We start from the raw sequence: 1,074 nt of genomic DNA on the forward strand, positions 1-1,074 counted from the left end.
GACTCTTGGGACAGCATTAAAAGCTCTAACTTTCATGGAATCTGTTTGGGAACAGTGGAAGACCTTTGTAATCTAAATAGTAAAAAGCCACACTGGTACTTTTTCTTTCCTACAGGATTGTTCATTTTATTTCCCCCCACGTGCATATACACATACACACATCTTCTCTGAAGTTCCAATCAGCAGACTGGGAAAAGAGATTTGCAGAGGAATTCCATCAAATATTTAGCCTGGTGAAATCCTTCTGGAATTAATATAAATATCTAGTAGCTCCTATCCCAAGGCCCTGTCTTGACTTGATTTCTCAAGCTATTCTACATTCTTGATGCTTAGTTTTAGTGATCTACATTTCCTTGTCATTCTTTTTTGATTCTTATTCTATGTAGCTGATAAAGAATTCACAGATTTTGTCTAATTCCTCTTCTTAACCTACCCTTGAAATGTTAGTTCTCCCACCATAATATCAAAAGACAAAAAAACACTGAGAATATTTGCAGAACCCATGACAGGGGGCAAATTTTCTTACTATACCTTTCTATCAACCACAACAAAATGTTGTAATATCATTCAAGCCAAATTTCTGGGTATCCTCCTGAAGATTCATTTCTTCATGGAGGTATATGTATTATCTGACTTTAATATGCCAGCTGCCTGGATAAGTGATGGGCACAAGGTGGCTAAAGCAAAGTGACATAGTCCTTGTATTCATGACATTGAAAATCTACCTCTATTGCAGAATGAACCCACACTTAGTAGTTGCTTGATTTATAGACTGCAAATCACCTTGAGATTACCTGTGGAGGAGCTCTCCAGCTCAAATTTGTAGGAAAAATATATCCTACTTAAAAACCTTTAACCTGTCTTTAGCATAGATTCTTAGGCATAGATTATCTTGCCAACAATTTGGTATGCTGTCACTGGAACTTTAAGACCACTTTAGAAAGTTGTAACGGTTTGGAATTAATACCATTAAAAACGTTCTTTTTGGTGCTTTATTACAGTGTTTTATTTTGTTTCTTTTATTGGCATTGAAAATTTTTGACATACGTATAACAATTTCTTGATTTTTATGTT

Source organism: Galeopterus variegatus, unplaced genomic scaffold, assembly GCF_000696425.1.
Source record: "Galeopterus variegatus unplaced genomic scaffold, G_variegatus-3.0.2 Scaffold1196, whole genome shotgun sequence".
Taxonomy (NCBI): domain Eukaryota; kingdom Metazoa; phylum Chordata; class Mammalia; order Dermoptera; family Cynocephalidae; genus Galeopterus; species Galeopterus variegatus.